General features: G+C 43.8%; 1 protein-coding gene across 5 annotated transcripts in view; it reads right to left on the minus strand.

Moving 5' to 3' along the window:
- The window catches only part of NEDD4L (NEDD4 like E3 ubiquitin protein ligase), a 331,454-nt gene that overhangs the window by 107,535 nt on the left and 203,810 nt on the right, over positions 1-20,109 (minus strand). Inside the window, exon 1 of one of the 5 annotated variants that reach the window (XM_028102918.2) lies at positions 10,797-10,845. The exons of the other annotated variants lie outside the window; for them this stretch is intronic. The gene's annotated coding sequence lies outside the window, so the exon portion shown is untranslated. Of the gene's footprint in view, positions 1-10,796; positions 10,846-20,109 lie in introns of those variants that run through there. 5 annotated transcript variants of the gene reach the window in all.

Below are 20,109 nucleotides of genomic sequence, written 5' to 3' on the forward strand. Positions count from 1 at the left end.
AAGCAGGTGTGGGGGAGCAGAGGGACAAGCAGACTCCGAGCTGAGGCCGACACTGGGCTCAATCTCACGACCCCAAGATCATGACCTTAGCCAAAGTCAGATGCTGAACTGACTGAGCTACCCAGGCGCCCCTGCACAGCTGGATTAAAGAGATTTAGAGGGGCACAGAATCAGATGGAAAGAACAAACAGCACTATTAAGAATCATTATAAAACTAAGATAAATCTAAAGAAATTTTATGTACCTTAAAGCTCAGTTATCTAGGACAGTGAGAGAGTAAGAATTGAAGTTGGTAAAAAATTCAGCTCACTAAAAATTACTTCAAGGAGCCCCCTAAAACCACCCTCTTATGACTTCTCTTAAACGTCTTAAGACCAAAAATTAATAAGAATATTACAGGTGGGGATTTAACACATCGAGAGGCTCACCACAAAGGGTATCACATCCTGAAGATGCTTCTGCACATGACCAAAACTTACAAAGAACTGCTATTACGATCAGATTGTAAGGAAAATGTTCACAGGCTTACTGGAAAACAACACTAGGTCTATCAGGATAACTGTGTATAAAGCTTTGGTAATTTATTGTACTATGAACTGGGTTTTTGTATTTTTTCCTCATTTAAGTAAACAAGAGGGTTGAGATTAGATTTAACGGCAGTATTTACTCTCATCAGCAAGGCAAAACACTTACAGGACAGGTCTTAACATACTGTCTTTCAACACAGATATATACACACAGCCAGCCTTCATTTCGGTAGAATTCCACAAGTGAATCCCTATTATCTACTGTTTGGGATGCTAGTCTTCGCTTTCCAAATAGCACGTCCACTTCTCGGGCACAGGGTCCATTCCTTCAACTCCGTAATAATGCTAGCTAGGGAGACAGCTCTCCTGGTTGGTTATATAATGGGAACAAACAAAGAAAAAATAGAAACCCGCGGCAACCATAAAGCCAAGCAGTATCTAGTTAAAGGAGAGAAGATTCCACAACCCTTGGTACCTAATAATCCTCTAGAGGTATGTGAGGCAGAACCTGTGGAAAAGAACACAAGGAAGCAAAAGTACAAGCTCCCCCCAACAAAGGGAATGACCTGGTGCCCGACAGCAGACTCTGGAAATAGAATTCCAAACAGCGCCGTAATATCCCAAGGAAATGCTGCAACAGTGTAAGAACAATCTATTGTTTCTCAAAGAGATTTTAGCATCCCTGAATTAAATTTTTCTCTTCCGCTTTCCCTGCCCTAAGTGACTCTGTTCCAATTCCCTAACTCAGTGCTGAGTTAGGAATGAGAAAGAGCCCATCAGAGCGCTCGCCAAGTTTTTGTGTGGAAAACCACCTAGCCACAGACCCACGTACAGATAGATCCATCTTCATTTTCACCATCAAGAGAAACTATAAAAGATGATCTCAAATTACAAAGAAACGGCCACTTGCTTCTTTCAGCCATCATGTAGGCCATGTAAAACCTCAAACTGAATCTTTAAGTCCGTTTCTGCAACATGGCAACCCAGAAATGCTTTGCAATTAAGTGTGAAAAGCAGGATAATTATGTTTGCCTATGATGCCCTCTTCCAATGAGTCCAACTGCTGTTATTACCAGTCCTTTAGCACAAGATCAACCAATCTCTAGCATCCATTTCACCCCGGATAAGAAAATTTTCAAAAAGTACTCTTGCTATATATTCCTCTTTCGTGGCTATAAAGAAAGTCTAACGTATTCAGTTAATTAGAATAAATAAAGTATTTCACCAACAGGTTGGGCATATAATTTCAGGATAGCTCATGTATCCACAAAATTTACTAACTTTAACTTACTTACTCTAAAACAGTGGAAGAATTAGCCTAAAGAACAGCATTTACTAACTTTAAAAAGCACTTATGATAGTTCTGCCAACATAATCAGATATAACTTGTCTTAAAAAAAAAAAACTGCAAAATAAGAAATACATACAAATCTTTACAAAAAAGCCAGGCACCATCAGAACATGTGTGGACTAGAGTAAGAATTCTACCACTCTGAAATGTTAAATTCCACAGCACATCCAATCAGTGGATAAAAGGGCATCAAGAACATGGGTGCATGTGAATTCTGTGTGCTTCAGAACACACCTGAGTACAGAATTTCACACTGAGTTGGCTTCTCAGAGACCGTCAGAATGGTCCAGTTCCTGGAAACATAAACCATTTTACCACCAGTCAGTAGGCCTCAGCACCAGAAGCATCAGGTAAGGAGACACAAAATCTGGGGTTCACAAGTAACTGGAAGGGGAGAACTTCATTTGGGGAAAAAGGATAGCTTGGTAACCCCTGAGCACCTCCTTCTCTAGCACTGATCAGTTAACAAATCCTTTGCTTAAAGCATCTACTCAGAATTTTTTATATTATGGAGATCCTGACCCTAAAAGATATTAGCCTGTATCCACAGAGTGTGTGCATCTATGATGTATGTAGAGAGAGGAAAGCAAGCACAAGAATGCCCCCATGACAACACACACAGGGGAGAGCACAGGAGGTGACCAGCACCTGGAAGTTCACAGCCTGGTACCCGGTCACACAGCAACGCGGTTACACATAACCAGCAGGGTCAACCGTGGAATGCCTGACAGTGTCCACAGCATCCTTCTCTATGGCGATAGTAAAAAAAAAAAAAAAAAGTAGGTTTACAATTAAAATACCCAGACATACAGTTTAGCAAAGCAGTTTAATTTGTAAGCATCAATTACATAAAAGTTTTCCAAAGCAGTAAAATTATTTGGCAAAGCATCTTTATGGAGAGTCACGGATGATGCAAAATCCGCCTGCCCCAAAGACCAGATATTGCCACAGCAACGGAAGCAACACGGATGGCAGCCGCCAGCACTTATACCTATATACACAATTCTCCCTTCCTCCATCACGGATACAACCAACTCCTGTCCCCAAGGCTTTTTATCCCGCAAAAATATTTTCTCTCTTGATAACCACCTGCAACAGTATAATAAAGACAGACTGTTCATGTTGCTAGTACTGTCCCCTAAATTCCCCTTCTTGCTAATGCTGAGCTTCCACTAACAGATTTTACTCTTCATTTCCAGGTCTGTGACATGAGAAACATTTGCTAAAAGCTACTTTCAGGGAGTGGGGGGAAATCACTGAGATTACTCAAACAGAATTTCTCTGTGAACAGCATGTGGTGAGGACTCAAGACTTCCCCAAGGTGGCTCCTGTTTTGATTTCGCCTGTAGCAGTGCTTGCTAGGACCAGGAAAAATGATACAAAGTACGCTGATGAGTGGATGAGTTTGCTAAGGTTGAAGTATCACCAACTGGGCAGCTTCAACAACAGAGACTTAGGGTCTCAGTTCTAGAGGCCAGAAGTCTGAGATCAAGGTGTCGACAGGGCTGGTTCTGGCTGAGGGCTGTGAAGGAGAGCGGGTTCCATGCCTGTCCCCTGGCTGCTAGAGGTTCACTGGCAGTCTCTGGCAATCCTCGGCTCCTGTTTCATCACCCTGACCTATGCCCTTCATCATCACATGGTGTTCTCCCTATGTGTGTGTCCCAATTTCCCTTTTTTTTTTTTTTTAAATAAAGACACCAGACATATTGAATCAGGGCCCCCCAGGTGGTCTCCTCTTCACTGGACTATGTCTGCTAAGGCCCTATTTCCAAATTAGGTCACAGTTTTACGCTCTTGGGGTTAGGACTTCAACCTATCTTCAACCCACAACAATTAATAATGATGAAGTGGCTAGGTGAGCTACGTTCTCAAGAGGGATACCCCATGAATCAAGTGCATGGTGTGCAGCACCAGCAGCTGGACGGGAGACTCCCTGCCAGGACCTCTAAGAGGAAGGATTCTTTTATTGCCCCAGAGCCTCATGATCATTAAGGTGGATGAATGGGGTGTACTGTGGTCATAAAGGCTGTTCTCAAATATCTTATTTCTCTTCCTTCTGGGCAATGATAGGCACTCCTTTCCACAGTCTGGAGTTAGGCAGAAGCCTTCAAGAGCAACGCACCACATGTCCCGTTTCTCTCCCCTACGGCAGTGATGATGGCACACGTTAGAGTTAGAGGTCATCATCGGGGGCCTCTCAGTGACCCATGAAGAGCACTGTTCCCCAGCTAACAAATGCTGGACGTGTATCATGAACAAGGAAATAAATCTCTGTGGTCTAATCCACTGGGATTTTGTTTGTTTCTGAAGCACAACACAGCCAACCTAGATGGGAATTCCCTATGTTGAATTCTAACCCTCTGTATTCCGTTGGGTTTCTCTTGCTTATGTAATCAGGAAAGGGAAGGCCATCACATGAGTTCACGTCAAGTAACAGGCCTAACTGCAGAATGTTACACCAGTCTGAGCCACTTTGCCCTCCCCACCGGGGACATTCACACTCACCCAGGCATCCAAACCTGCAAGAGAGCTAAATGCCTCAAGCCCAGTCAGGTCAGCTCGCTGACATACGCCACAAACCAAAATTCATTTGTTCATTCATTCAACCATTCAGTGGGTGTAAATTTTTTATTTAAATCTATTGATCTTATCCAAAAGGTACTGGCTTACCTTTTATTTATTTTAGTCATTGCAAGTAATAGGCTGAAAAATCTTTTTTTCTTCTTCACAATTAATGACCTCCATTTAAATTTCGAGGAGTATAAATTTTAGTGGCCTTCAAAATCAAATGGATGGAAAAAAATGGTTCACTTAAGATCATGAGAAACGGTCAATCATTTTTAGAAAGAGCTGCTGCCCCTGCTCTGGGGTGGCAGAACTGGATTTACCAGCTAAAGGACAGCGTTTAAACTAGCCTAGAGGGCGCCTGGGTGACTCAGTCGTTAAGCGTCTGCCTTCGGCTCAGGTCATGATCCCAGGGTCCTGGGATCGAGTCCCACATCGGGCTCCCTGCTCAGTGGGAAGCCTGCTTTTCCCTCTCCCACTTCTCTCTCTCCCACTCCCTGCTTGTGTTCCTGCTCTCTCTGTCTTGCTCTGTCAAATAAATAAATAAAATCTTTTAAAAATAAAAATAAATAAAAAATAAACCAGCCTAGAAAACATTCCTTGTTGCCCGAGATGCAATGAACAGATGGAAAAATAAGCAGAAACTAAGTACCCACTCATTTTGTTGGAATTGTGAAAGACTTCGGCCCACTTTACCTTTTACCTAAAAATTAGGTTTCTTAACTTAATTTTAAAATTGCTCCAACAGGTCCCTGTAAAGTACCAAGGGGAGATGAGCATTTTTTTTTTTCCTCCAACACAATTTTCCAAAGACGAGGGGAAATTCTTGTTGACCGTTCAGGAAATGCCACTTATCTGAGCACTGTCTGCGGGCCTGGAGGGCCAAGGAGGAGAATGACCACTGCCTGATGACTGAGAGAAATCTGATGAAGAAGGGAGCCATGAGGGCAAAGGGAAGGGAAAACCATGAGGGAAAGCAGGCGGAGAGTCACAGAACAGAAACAAAAGCCACCTCCATGGATTTTAACATTCCGCATAGGGACGCTAACGGATGTACTCCTCTTGCCATTTCCTCAGGGCTATTCCTTCCAGATTTAGATAGATAGATAGATAGATAGACAGACAGACAGACAAAGACAAAATTGAAATTACAGCAGAGTTTAGGAACCGTGACAGAAGTGGAAAGCAGTTAATGATGAAGTAAGGCATTTTGTGATTAATCTTTCGCTAAATTCCACCTTTTCAATGCATCTCAAATAGGTAGCAGAGAAGAAATACTGATTATCTCTGGGTGATAGGAGCATGAACCATCCATACTGGTTTTCCCACTGTTGAGTTTTTCTATGATGAACATACGTTCATTGCGTTTGGATGCAGGGGGGAAAAAGTACTTCACTGAAAAGGACGATTTCTCAGATTCTGCCCTCATTTTTCAATTCCCTCTGCTCCCTCGGCCATCATCATTTCCTACTGAAAACACACCAGCAGCTTTCTGGAAAGGCCCCACGAGTCAGCCTGTCCAAGTGGTACAACTATACAACTTACCAGCCCCCACAGACCTGAATTTATGCCTAAGTCCCCCCACCCAGCCTCTGGAGTGCCCACCAGCTTTCGTTTATTCAAATCAAACGAGGAAGCCTGGCGCCCAGCTCATACCTTCACTTTTCTCTACACGGCACCCTGCTCACGGCCCCGCCAAGCCAACACCCGTGACCAGGTCCACTCCCCCAGCTCTCTCTCTGCTTACACGTGAGAACACGCAGACAACCAAACGGCCAACAGAGAGGCACACCACAAAAGGCCCTTCAGAGGCCTTTCCTAACTTACAAAAATGATACCCACAGCGTCTCCTGGTACGCCGCAGATTCTACATTGGGATGGGAATCCTGTTCGGATGGAGGGCGCAGAGAACACTCAGCCCAGCTTAGAGCAGAGAGCAAGAAATTCACAGGGGCTCTCCCTCCACTCAAAATCTGGGTATTTCACAATGAACAGTGCATAACACAGTCTGTTCTCAACAGACTCTAAACAGAGGCCTGACGATACTCACTCTCTGGCCCCTTACAGAAAAAGTTTGCTGACTCCTGCTTTAGAAAAGAAAACAAATTCTTGTCAAATCAAGTAGAGTCGACCGTGTCACGTATCCTGGACAACGATGCAAAACCCCAGCCCTCAAATGGCCCAGATGCTCGTCCCTCGCACCAACGAAAGATGCCGACATCCTAGCCAACGGCATCTCTACACATCCCTGCTTCCACCTCCTTCTGAAGTCCTACCTCCTCTTCACCAGCACCTCATTGCCAACACTGGCCCACTCGGCTGAGATTTCCTCATCCCCAAGCCTCTTGCTAGAATGCTCTATCCATGGGTCTAAATCCCACGCGTTCAAGACCCACTCGCACCCGTCTTTCTTTGCAGCCTTTCGGCTTCCCTCAGTCATGAGAAGCCACAGCTTTTCGTCCTGTCTTCCTCTGGGTTTGAATGTTCACTCCAGTTAGGAGTACACGCTGTCCTGCATGTTAGCTTTTCTCTACCTGCCTCTCCCCCTCGGCAGGAAGCCCTCTGAGGGCGGGGGCCATATCACCTTGGCCTCCCTCCCCTGAACTGATAACTAATAAACATCTAAGTATATCTAAGTAAAAGAAGCCAAATATATAATCACTGTGTGAACAGTGTTTTATTCTGAAAACCTCCAAGTTCGTATATGAAAATTTTCCGACCTAGCTTGAGAGAAGGCAGATCTGCAAACATACGTGGGGGGACGGAGCTGGGAGCGAGGCGCCCCAAGGGAACAAGAGTCTCGTGAGTGAGGGACGGGGTGGAAGGGGGGGAGGGCACCTGGAGCAGGGCAGCCGCGGGGAGCACGGGTGGAGAGAAGGACGCCCTATCGGAGAGCGTCTGCGGGGACCGGCTGGAGGCGCCACCCATGAGGCGAGCAACGCAAGCCGATTTATGGCGGTGGTAACGGGAGCACAGATCTGTAGTTGAGAAGATCGCACTCCTGGGCTACATGCAAGATGGATTAGAGGAATCCGTCTGGAGGTCGTGAGGCCTCTCACCAGTTAGAGAACTACTGCCCTAGACAGGAAGTTGGCCACACAGTGGGTTGGGGTGGGGGTCAAGAAGGGAGAGCCCACTGCAAGGGACAGAATGGGCAGGGCCTGGCCACCAGCGGATGTGGAAGAACAACAGTGAAGGTGCCTCCAAAGTTTCTGATCTTCAAATGGCTTTGGCTACCTGTAGAAGTCAGACCCCCGAACTCCAGAACTGGCTGCGTTATAAGCTGTTAGTTGTGAAACATACAGATTTCCAATGAAGAGAAAGGCTCTCTTAACTTTTTAGGCCTACCTGAGGTTCGATGCTATCAAAGAACTAGATGGGATTATAGATACACTTCAACACTTTTCTTTTGTCATTAAAAAAAAAAAAAAAGGCTTCTTTGGTATTTTTCTAGTAATGACACTGCAGCTGAAATAAAATCTAGGGAGAAAATATTTCTGAGGCTATCAGTTTTTATGAGGCATCGTTCAACATTTCTTAGACCAAGGTTTCTCAAAGCGGACCATGGACCACCTAGGGTGCTTATAAAAATTGAAGTTTTGGACCATAACCTGCCCAAGCTAATCAAACCAGTTAAAATAGTAATTACAGCGATCCAGAAGGAGTTGAAAATAAGCTAGCAGAATACACCAATGGATTTCAAGCAGCATATATAGAATCTCAAGATATAGAACATACTTATAGGATATTTTATTACACATTTTATATGTTTAAATGTGTAATATCCATCTTCATCGCTGGTAAAGGTTAGAAATAATAAAAATGAAATTCAGGTGAATTTTTACAAAACCTCAGAAGCAGCCATGGGAGAAAAATCTGAAAACCACAGGTCTTCATCACCCCATTTACACCCACTCAAGAGCAGGCCAGAAATGCAAATGTGACCAATGACGTAGGCAGCAATTAACATCTAGCAACTAACTATTGGAAAAGAACTAACAGTCACAATTACAAGTCAAGATCTATCACATTAACAAGTTGCCTGGTCAACAACCTTTCTTTTCCCTGCTCCAGGCTTCCTCAAACCAACCTGACATAGTCCCATCTGGGAGGATACCACTCCACCCATGCGCCCCTTCCCACCTCCACCCCCAGCAAGCTAGAGCTTGCCTTTCTCTGCTACCTCGGGGATTATTCTAGAATAATCTATTTTATCTGTTGCTTATATTTTCAAAGCATATTTTTCTTTCCTTTCCACAGGGAGGGACCCACATTATAGGAGTGTTCAGATCAAAGCCCCCAAGGGCAGAGTGGGCCCAGAGAAGCCAAGTCTAACATATTTCCCCCTTCAAAAGCCAAGTACCCTTTCTTCTCAACAAGTGTTCTGACTGAGACCTGCCATAAATTCCCCCTTCTGACCCAGCTGCATGTCTGGCAAGCGAAGCCTCGAGCAGCACAGCCAGCCTGGAGCCTGGCACTGAGAAATAAATACTCTCCAGGGAAAAAACAGAGTCCCTCTGCACAGAAATGTTTGATCAACAGCAGGACACGGTCTACTGGATCAAAATGCCTTAGCACGACTGTATCAAAGTTCGTAACCATAGACACCCAACACATTCCAACAAAGGATATACCCAGGGCCAGCAATGTATGCACAGTTCAGACTGACTTTGTTCCTTACAGCATGTGGCCTGCCTTAATTGCTTCAGCCTAAAATCCTTCTCAAGTCATCTTAGGGGCAAAAAACAAAACAAAACAAAAAACCCTCGACATTTTCTAGCTTTTCCAGAAAAACAACAACCACCTCGACATATCTAAGCTTTTTATTATCGATAATATAATCAGCCACATCTGTAAAGTACAAGAACACGTATATGACACTTATTCCTCACAGAGACTCTTGTGCAAGTGTGGTCATTTCACACATAGGAAAATGAACTCTGAAAACTGTAACGACTGGGGGTCACAGCAGTGGTAGAAAAAGGACCTTAATCTAGTGCTTTATTTAATATACTCCAGCAGGCTATTTTTTTAAACCGCAAACAAAACCTACACATAAAGCCAGTATCAATTTTTCTTCCTCTTGACTTGACAAAGGCTCTTTAACAAAACATTAGCAGAAGTGTGAAAAGAGACCAAAGACTTGAAATGACAAGTTGTTTGCTGCTGGCACTGCTCCATAAAGCGCCAGAAAGAGGCCAGACGAGCTGGGACTCGGTCATTGCTACTATCAGCTACCCACCGGTGAGTCTAATGAACAGCCAGGGCTGCGAGCCCCAGAGGCTCAAAGTCTTCCTGCCCTCATCCGTCTCATCCTTCTCCAGATCCGAGACCGGTGACCCACAGGTCTGGGCCAGTTAACAGGTGAGGGGTGTGCCCCCATGGTTGTTGAGACTGCAGGGCCGGGCTGGCCACCAGCAGCCCTCACCCCGTGCGGGTGACTTAGGCCATGTCGGCGTGGCGGCGTGGCACAGCTGCCAGACCCTGACTCCCTGGGAATGAAGACCGAGCATCAAACTGGCCGAGGTCTTTAAAGACCTATTCATGCTCAGGATGGAGGACGTGAGCTGTGTATCTTTTCAGATTACTCAAGAAATAGGAAATCCTTTGCTTGTCAAAAAAAATTCTTTTGCTCTGAAATTGTGTGTGTGTGTGTGTGTGTGTGTGTGTTGTGTGGTGGGGGGTGTTAATCACATAACATGGAGAACATGTGTTCAAGTATGGAGGTATATGGTCTGCAACTGATACTGTTTGTTGTGATTTTTAAACACAATAGATTTTGCTTCTGAGCAAGTTTACTTAAATCACATGTAACAGGGATCCAATTATTATAGAAACCAAACTGACCTCACTTACTGAGCACCTACTACAGACAAAGCATTTTACTAACTGCTACAGCCACAAAGGCCTAGGGGACACGGTAAACAAAAGTTGACTCCACTGAAGTCCACCAGCATTTGAGAAGGAAGAAAATGAAGACAACCATTCCACACGAAGCCATTCTTTATTATCTGGAAGAAGTCCTTCACTACCCACCTATTAAACCAGATTTTAACAAAGAACTGGATCTTGGTGCAGGCCTAGGCTAAGAACACTTCTCCTTCTGCAACTTCCAAGGGAACGATGCATTTCTTTAAACTGTCTTTTCCCTTCAAGTTGAATAATTCCATTCCTGAGAGCAAAACACCCACCCTTCCCACTCTGCTGGGCCCCTGCAGTTGTTTATCAGCTGTCCACACCAAGTGTATCCCTGAACTCTTTGGTCTGCCCATCTCAGGCGCCGCTACCCTGCTCCAGGTTCCGGGCAAACAGCTGTCCAAGCACTCGGCCATCCCACACTCCCCCGAGCTTACCTATGGGAGGTGGCTCTGCTGAGCACATCAAGCTTCCATTCCCCAGGACTGGATATGAAGGACACTGTCCTTTTGGGTTACCTGTGGCTAACAATCCACTCCAAAACTCAGGGGCTTAAAGATCACAACAGACATTCATTACTTCTCACGAGTCTGTGGACTGACCGGGGGCAGCCTGTGGTCTCTCCGGGGCTGGAACATCCAAGGCCTCACTCCATCGGTCTGGCACTTTGGCGGGGATGGCTAGAAAGCTGGAACTTCTAGGTGGCCAACTTGACTGCTTTGCATGGCAGCCGGATCCTAAAAGCACACATTCCCCAAAGACAGCGAGTGGAAGCTTCCAGTCCTGCAAAGGCTACGCAGAGCACCAGCCCAGCCGCACTGCCACTGCTTTCGCCCGGGAGGGGAAACACGCCCACGCCCCCCCCCCCCCCGGCTCAGGGAGAGATGAAGCATCTCCTGCCACCACACTGTCCTCCGTGGTCACTCTAAGAAGGGCAGACGGATATAAACACTAACTGCGGTCTTAGGGCAGGACCTATGCGATCTGCACGGAAGCTCACACAGCCTACCATTTCTGGTCTGAACTAAAGCACCTTGCAAGTTGTCCAAGAGCTCACTGAATGCGCCCCAAGTACGTCTGCTCAACTCTTTACATGGTCACGAAGCCCCATCTGCTAACACCCGACTGTCGGCAAGCATGCAGCGTCTGCACAGAACATGAACAGCAACCCAACAAAGAGCTTAAACTTCTCTCCCAAATGTTTCCAAAGTGAAGGTGGAGTCTAAAGACATGGAAAGAAATCTTTCTGGCCTCACACACGTTCCTGACCACATTGTCTTTATGGTATCTCAGTAGAGGCAAAATACATGGCACAGACTTTTGACAAGAAAACAAAGTGGCTTCTGATCATGTGTGAGAGGAACAACGGGAGGAAGGGACCCTCTGTAAATCTCAAAGGTGACAGACACAGATTCTTCTTTCCTTCTAGAAATTTGAAGACTTTCTACTTTTCTGAATAGCTCCTTTATTTTCCCAGGCTCCAGAGTTTTTATCCACCAAGGTGCCTCTGTGTCATTTACAATCAGACACGAGGACAGAGTCTGTGACGTGAACGACCCAGAGCTCCAGACTGTTCCTTTGACTCATCGTGGACCACTATCTCCTTCCCTCTTTGCATACTCTCGCAGCACTGTGATCCCTTCTACTCCTCAGACACACTCAACTCTCCTCCCAAAGCAGGACCTCCATGTGCTTGGTGCCTCCAAGCTCAAGAGGGGTTTGTCCTGAGCACCCTTCTTCAAGTAGGCCTCCGTATTATTTTTCTCTGTCTCAGCTTCCTGTTTACTTCCTTTGGCATCCTTAGGAAAATATGTAGTTATTTCACTTATTAGTATCTTTTTCCTATTCGTAATAATGACAATAGCTAGAACATAAGCCTCCTAGGAGCAGTGACCTCGTCTCTCGTACTCATTATTTGCATCTCTAGAACAGTACCTGGAACGTGAAAGGAATTCAGAAGGGTCACTTCTCCTGACTTCAGTGTTTATAAATGTAGCAATAGCAGAGGAACCACACAACCTCCCCAGACTTAGTTTATTCTTTTTTGTTAAACGGGGGAGGCTAACTTAAAGAATATTAATTTTCTGCCAGTGTTACCACTGAACTGTATAGCCCATTTCACAGCTATCACCTACTGACTCAGGTGGAGGAATAAATGTTATTTAGATTTACTATTTAATCAGGAAAGAGTTAACAAACAGGCTTAATATCATAACATCTTAACGTAAGTCTGGACAGAAAAGCTATCTATAATCTTATAGAACACTTCAAGCATCTTAAAAGTACATAAGGAAGGTCCCAACAGAAGGAAAAAAAAAGTAAGTAATGAAACCTTCGTATTTTTCATAAGCTTGGAATTTATCTTCCACACCAAGGATGATGTCCAGTCCTTAACAAACTGCAGTCCTATGTTTGCAGTTGTAATTTGCTGACAAACTCCTTTCAAGCACATCCAAAATTAGCAACTAATTCTTTACACACACTTTATTAATAGACTCCTGAAATTCAGATGAGAGTGGCACATTCAGTGTGAAGAGGGGAAGATGCACAAAAAAGATTAATTTTAATATAATTCTTAACAAACAATCCAAGATGACCTATCCGGGAAAGTGCCAGGTGCCTACATTTTCAATCTCACTCAAAAGCGCTACACAATCAATAGGTACAATTATATGACTGTTGATGATGTTAGTGATCCCCAATCACCTGCACATCTTGATTTATGATTTGGTTTTTTAAAAATTTATAGAGATCTAAAGGGTAACTTAAATGATGACAACTCTGTGTGGGTTTAGTGAAAATCAGAAAGAACTTTTTCAGAAAATGTACCCAGGGGAAAGGCAGCCATTACAAAAGTGATCTTGATTTGGCCTTTAAAAAAAAAAAAGAGGAGAATAAACCACCAAAGCCTTTAAAGTCCTTTTAACTTAAGTCATGAAAATGAAAGTTGCTGACACCTGTTAATCTAATGAATCATAAAATCTTTTTTAAGAACGCTTTTTATTCATTTTTTTCATGGTTCTTACATTCAGCATAGTAGAAAATGTAGTAACCCTAAAGGAGAAGGACAAAACCCAGATAGCCACTAAAAAACTAAAATAAACTAAAAATATGTTTGCCAATATAAGTTCTGTTGATGGGCAATGAACCTATCCAATCCCTAACACCTGTGAAGAGTTTACAGCTTCTCCTTCAGAAGGAACAATAAAGACAGCTAAGATTTATTAAGTACTAATATGTGCCAGGAACTATGCTACACGCCAGCACAGACTATCCCACTGAATGTTTAAACTGAAATCTTACAACAATCTATCTGATTCCGGACGAGCTCCAAGAGGACAAGGAGTGTAACAGGCAAAAAGATGTGGGGGAGGAACAGATCACAGGCCCTCAATTCAAAAAGAATGACTCAAACCCCTACCCGAAACCTATTTATTCTTACTTTATAAACAATCCTACCAGGCACACCCAAACACCTTCTCCGTCCTCAGCAGATTTCAAGAAGCAGCCAATCAGAAGACGGAGGTGGGCTAGCCGCAGTGACAGGCCCAAGAAGGGGTAACGGGTTAGCAAGGGAAATGAGAAATGAACAAAAATAGCAAGCTTCGCTCACAGATCACAGGTGTCCTGAGAACTTTAATGACGAAGAAAAGTGGATTATATCTTATCAGACCCTGATGGCATCACTGAAAAATATTTATTTACACAAAGATGAGATTATATAATAATCTATAGCTCTGAGGATAACAGTGAGTCAAAAAAAAAAAATGTTTACTGATGTATGTTCCGAGTGTTCTCCTTAAGAAGGCTTGAAAGAGAGCCCTAGAACAGGGCGAACGGTCTTTGGGCAGTTCATTTGCAAAAGACTCCCGATGGCCAAGATTCAGCTCTAATTACTACTCTCCCATGCTGGGGGAAGCAGGAAGAGCAGCGGTTTGGGCATCAGGCCACCCGATACCCAAGCTTGGCTACCACCTTCCTGTGTGTCCTTGGACAAAACACCACACTTCGCTGATTGTCAAATAAAGGTATAAAACTGCAAAAAAAAAAAAAAAAAAAAAAGACACTGGCCCACACGACCTTTATGGTTCTTTGCATTTTTAATACTCGGCGTTAAATACTATAAAGGAGAGACTACCTATGACCCCTTTTCTGAAATTCATGAACACTGGACAACTGGTCAATGCTTTCAAGAAGAGGAGTTTGCAAATGGCACAAAAATGCACGCAATTTGTATTTACTTTGTTTACCTGGAGAAAAGTGGTATTTGCAAGTAAGACAGAACAGGATAGACCGGTCTTGCCAGTCTTGAATTAGAATCCCACTTTCACTTACTTCTTGCAGTTAGAAACTGAGGAGAAAATTATCCCTTTCATTCTAAGCTATTTTGGGATACAAGCTTTTTTCCATATACATTTGCAAATATTCAGCTGGAACATTCTGTTGTTTGTAATGCACAGGTGGTACTGTACAGCCTCCTTTGAATGGAAACTTATTTTGTGGCCTGCTGATGGAGGCCCATGTGAAGATAAATGCACTGGATCAGCACTGACACCAAGGTTTATGAAGAAAATCAAGATTTAGGTTCTTACTAGCATTAAGCTCTTAGACTAGTTGTTCTCACCCTGACTGCACATCAGCATCACTGGGGTACAGTGTCCTTCCCAGCCCCTCACACCTTCCCACATTAGTAAATCCACACACGGTCCCGGGATCCTTTAATGAGCTGGATAATGAGAATCAGTGAGATTCCTTTTATCCAGTCTGCACCATCCTTTGCAGATTGTATTCCATTAAGGGTCAACCTATTAATAGGCAGAAATAGCCATAAATTAAAATAAAATTAAAAACCCGACAGCCAGTGGCTTGCACTAGGCAGCAGGTCAGTAATTCTTTCTGCTGTACTGAACCATTTAAATACCATTCTGAATGTCGGGTGGGCCATGAAAAAAGAGGCATTCAACAGGCTTGGAAATACTTGCATGAACCCAAAAGGATTTTTTGAGACACAGAAAGCAATGCGCTCCCTTCTATAGATAAATATGGTTTAATCCCACTCCCGTCCCCAGCACGACCTGCCTCCCACTTCCTCCCTACTCCGCCTTCCCTTCTTCCCCCCACTTCAGGCAAATCTTCCTGCATCTGTTTTGCTTGGCAACACGCACCAGCATTCCAACAGATGCCACCTGGCCACTGAGAGCCTATTGCAACATAGTAGGCCAAACAAGAAACCTGCTCAAAAGGAAAAGCAATCTGCAGTGAGGTTTCTGGGAGCAAAGATCACTAGAATCACAGGGCTCCACTCGGTAAGGGAGGTGGCCTGGAACCCCTTCGTGCCCTACACCCTGCCCATGACCCTTTTGTGGCCGTGAGATGGCGAGAATGTCCCCAGGAGTGTTCTCACTAATGGAACTTCCTGCTGAGGACTCCATCGGCCCCCTCCAAACCCAGAACCTCCACCCAGGCCTCAGTTGGTCAGTTCAGAGCAAGGAGGATAGACTGGCTGTAGCTACGGAGCTTCAGGACAAAGCATGACGCCTGGTATTTCCCTCTGTCTCAACCCACGTTATACGGGAAATTCTCAGGAGCTGAGACCAACGAGCATCTCCTTCCTTAAAGCAACTTAAAAGTTCTCTCCCCATCTCAGATCCTCTCCATGAACTGAGATCGTGTGGGTCTGTTTCAAGTTCTCAGCCCATCAGGGAAACACACGATGAACCAGAGGACGCAACCAAGGGACTTCAGAAATGGGAAGACGGATGGAAAAACCCCTGCTCCCGGACAACACTTTGGAAGGGGCTGCCTCTCTCTGGGGGTGAACCTTGCGGGATAAATGAGTTATTTTTAATTAAAAGCCATGGATCTGCCTTGTAGCCCACACATTATTCATCAATGGACAAGATGCCTTATAATAAATGCGATCTGCAAATCAGAAGCAGACTCCCTGGTGCAAAACTGCAAAAATAAATCCACCCACATCCTGGCATGACACAGGCAGCAGAAAGCATCTTGAAATAACACTCGCTTAAGAAGAATAAAAGCTTCCCATTTTCTCGACACTGCAACATGAAAATGACAGTCTAGATATGAAGGTTTGACAGTCTAAGTACGAAGGTTAGACTAACTCCTGAGAAAACTGATGACTGCCCCCAGTACCTGGAAGAACAAATACACAGAGCAGGGACGACAGCAGAGGCCAGAGCCCGGGCCCCGCCACCTCCAAGGTGACAGGCAACACGGCAATGGCCTCCCTGATCCTGCCTCGCCGTCTCAGGACAGAAGCCCGTGTGGTCTGTGAAGATAAAAATGGGGTCACATCACTCCGGGGCTTCAACCCCTCCTTGTGGATTTCCATCCTCGCGGCCCCACAGTGGCCCTCCACAATCGGTGTAAAATGTGAAGACAGAACTTGCACACCCACCTTCCCTGCTCTTCTCCAAGGCATTGATCCTCATTTAGTATCTGTATTTTTTCCTTTTGCTCAGCTGTCCCCATCCTATCAGCTGCTCAAGGGCAAAGAGCTTTTTGGTTTTGTTCACTGCTGTATACCTAGAACTTCGAACGGTCTGGCATGCACCAAATACCCAATGAATTCACTGCATAGACCTTTATCGTCTCATCTACTAGTAACCTCACAAATGATTTTCATCAGTCTCCAGGCAGCCCGACTGGGCAGTGCCACCCATTTGTTCTAATGGGGGGGAGGGAAGCTTCACCTAAGAGAAACAGGGAGGCTTAGAAAAGTATAAATACTATGATTCCATGAGTCAGAAACACACAACCACCTCCTTTACCCCAACATCAGTTCTAAACAAAGGCACCGAAATGGAGATCATCAACATCTAGAACCCTGCAGACTTTCTCTGCTCTATTACCAGGATACAGGCACTAAGGGCAGAACTGCATTTACTTCACTACCTGGGCTCTTCAAGTTAGGGCTGTTCTTCAATGTAAAGGTCATACCGATTGGGGGAATGGGTGTGTCAATAGATTTCTCTATCATCTGCTTGAAAGAAACCACAGAAAAGCTTTTCCCAAAAAATTCCTATTTAGTACTTGATTAAAATTAGAGAGAGAAAGAGGGAAATAGAGACAGAGAGAGAAGATCCTGAATATTTTTTCCTTCTGGATTAAGGCATGGATCCAGTAACTCTGATCTCCAAGATGAATGTTTTTGCTCCCTTCCAGGTCCCTTTTCACAAGCTATCCTCTCCATCAATCACAACCACCTTTGGCTCCAAAGAGTCACAAAATGGCCTTTTCAGGATTTCTGCTGTGTCATGGTCCCCAGATCAATATACATATTCAATCCATGCACATGGCCCCTTTCCAGGTTTCCCCAGATGAGGCCAACATTGTTGTTGCCACCTAATTTTTCTCAGTGCTCCTCTGTTAAGTCAGAAGCTGAGAGGGGTAAACGGATAAAGGAAATGGGCCCTCATGTGACCCCCATCACGGTCTTTGATTTGTGTGATTCCCCTGTCTCATCAAAAGGATCAGCTCTTTGGGGACAGAAAGAGTTTCTATATCCTCCAAACTCTAGGCATCCTCCACAAGTTTAACAATTGGGCAAAGTAAAGCATCTCTCTGCCAAGACAGCCCTTGTCCAGCGAGTACAAGTCTCAGGTCCCTGGGAAGTGTCTCGATTCTAACTGACTCCGGCATTACAAGGCAACAGGTCTTCACTTGAAGCGCAATGGGATTTTAGGCTCCTTGATTTTCAAACATGAAATACAGACCACTTTCTCTGTCAACGGCCAACAAAGCTCCAAGTGGCAATCCAAACTTGGGGTAGAATCCAACCAGAATTGGACCATTTTAGAGTACTTAATTATGTTACCTTCAGGAAGCCTATTCTCATGACATTAATTTCCACAAGCAAAAAATAATGACATACACAACTCAATTTAGCTATTTCCTATATGCATTGGCAAGAAAATTTCAAATTCTAAAATTCTGGTGACAAATTTAAAAAAAATTTTAAATTTTAAAAATTCTAAAATTCTGGTGACAAGGAGGGATTAAAGGAGCCTTCAGTTACCGAAAGGTCTGATGGCTGAGACCTGAATATAAATGCACAATCACCAAATTATTTTCACAGTAGCCAGTAATCTTAAAAGCCCTTCTTTTCATCCATCTGCTCTTTGTAAAGGGTATAGGAAAGCAAACTACTTAAAAAGCAGAAAATAGAAACATCTCTTTATAAAGGCTTCCATTCAGGTTCATAACTTCCTCTGGATTGAGTCCAATATTTCAACACACAAGAATTTCAGTACCTATAACTTGCCTTACCGTTTTTTTTTTCTTATTTGCCTTATCATTTTTAAATGCTTAAATGCACGACAGTCACTCTAAAGTCACATGCACGAACACTACCACCAGCAATTTGAACGTACTATTTGCAAACACAAAGTCTCCCCAAAATTTTACATAGTACGCTTACCATTTTTGTAATGTGAAAGGTACAAAGTGATGCAATTTGGGAGGATGGGCTTTTAGGTCTTTATTGTTCATCCCTCTGTGTGATACACCTGCACGTGCCTACTTCCCAGGGCAGAGGTGGGAGAATCAGGAGATTGGGGAACCTCCGTATTTTTCTGGTATTTACTAGAACTTTTACAACACAGACATTAGCAAAATTATATAAGCAGGATCACAGACACTGAGAAGATAGACTGTGAGAGAAGGTTATATTAAACGCTAAGAAAAACATCTATTGGTTTCCTGAGTTAATATTTCTCATAGTTCAGAAATTTAATACTTTTATATAGATGACTCTGTCCATTTTTTCTTGGTGATTCCCCTTTCTGCTTCCAAGGTTAGGAGTGATCCTTCACAGATCTGTTTTGTTTTGTTTATAAAGATTTATTCATGGGGGGCCTGGGTGGCTCAGTTGGTTAAGCATCTGCCTTCGGCTCAGGTCATGATCCTAGGGGTCCAGGGACTGAGTCCCACATTGGGCTCCCTGCTCGGCAGGGAGCCTGCTTCTCCCTCTCCCTCTCCCTCTGTCCCTTGCCCTGCTCATTCAATCTCCCAAACAGAATCTCTAAAAAAAAAAAATTCATTCATTCATTCATCCATTTAAGAGAGTGTGTGTGGGGGGAGAGGGAATCTCAAGTGGAATCCCCACTGAGTGCAGAGCCCAACTTGGGGCTCCAGCTCATGACCCTGAAATCACGACCTAAGTAGAAATCAAGAGTTGGACGCTTAACTGACTGAACTGCCCAGGCACCCTGATTTTTTTTTTTTTACAGAATTATTTAAATCTAGATTTAGATAAATCTTGAGCTTATTTTAGTTCTTGGTTTAGGTTTTAGATCCAATCAATATTACTAATTTTATTTAATGACTGTATCCACCTATAAGAGAATATGGTTAATTTGAATAGTGGAAATGGGATTTGTTAAATCAAAATGCATACAAAATTTAAGTGTATATACTTTACATAGTTAACAGTTCCCATATCATAACGTAGAATAACGACTAGCATTTTCTTAAGTTAAAATGTCATTCTGGTAAGAAAGAAAGGCACAATAAGGCTGAGAATATTCATTCCTTTAGCCCTTCTTCAGGATAAATTCTCCAGCACATATATAAAGAATTAACAGAGCCTTATTAATCGAGCTTACTCATTTCTGTTTGGGTTATGGCCCTACAACAGATTACATTAAAGGTTACAGGCACCAGTTTAATTCCTGTTACCACTATTCAATGGCAGGAACTGTCTTGGTATCTCTTTGTCCGTGGCCT

The sequence above is a fragment of the Eumetopias jubatus genome, unplaced genomic scaffold (assembly GCF_037043125.1).
Source record: "Eumetopias jubatus isolate StellerSeaLion01/CBP00866 unplaced genomic scaffold, mEumJub1_p1.0 scaffold_16, whole genome shotgun sequence".
NCBI lineage: Eukaryota > Metazoa > Chordata > Mammalia > Carnivora > Otariidae > Eumetopias > Eumetopias jubatus.